The 573-nt window shown below is 40.0% G+C and overlaps 1 non-coding gene across 1 annotated transcript; it reads right to left on the bottom strand.

The window, feature by feature from the left end:
* Nucleotides 1-263: 263 nt before the first annotated feature.
* LOC120106362 (small nucleolar RNA R71) lies at nt 264-369 on the bottom strand. Its single transcript, XR_005508530.3, has one exon. It is a non-coding gene; the product is annotated as a small nucleolar RNA R71 (small nucleolar RNA).
* Between the last annotated feature and the right edge of the window lie 204 nt (nt 370-573).

Genomic DNA, 573 nt, shown 5'->3' with positions numbered 1-573 from the left:
TAGTGTGATCCAAATGCTCCCATCTTTTTATGGGCTCACCAACAAAGAACCATATAAACACCTAGATGAATTTCTTGAGATTTGCACCACTGTCAAGATTCAGAACTTCACTGATGATGCTCTGAAACTTAGATTATTCCCTTTCTCCTTTAAAGATAGAGCCAAACAATGGCTGAATTCTTTAGAAGCTAACTCGATTCGTTCTTGGGATCAAATGCAACAAGAATTTCTTAAAAAATACTTTTCCATAGGAAGAACGAACCAGTTTAGACGTGCCATTACAAGCTTCTCCCAAACTGAGGAAGAAGAATTTCATGAAACTTGGGAGAGATTTCGGAACCTAATCCATAAATGCCCTCATCATCAAATACCTAAGTGGCAGCTAGTGCAATGTTTCTATGACGGATTGACTGAACGAAACCGTCAGATGATCGATGCTGCATGTGGGGGGACTTTCATGCTTCAAAATGAGCATGAAGCATGGCAATTATTTGAAAATCTTAATGAAAACTCCCTCCACCATGCTTCCTGTTCTCGTCAAGTACCCCCGAGTTCTCAAAGAAAAGGGACCAT

This window comes from Phoenix dactylifera, chromosome 6 (assembly GCF_051530095.1).
Source record: "Phoenix dactylifera cultivar Ajwa chromosome 6, Ajwa_hap1_PhDact_Kaust_v1.1, whole genome shotgun sequence".
NCBI classification, from domain to species: domain Eukaryota; kingdom Viridiplantae; phylum Streptophyta; class Magnoliopsida; order Arecales; family Arecaceae; genus Phoenix; species Phoenix dactylifera.
This window is presented reverse-complemented; position numbering and strand designations above follow the sequence as displayed.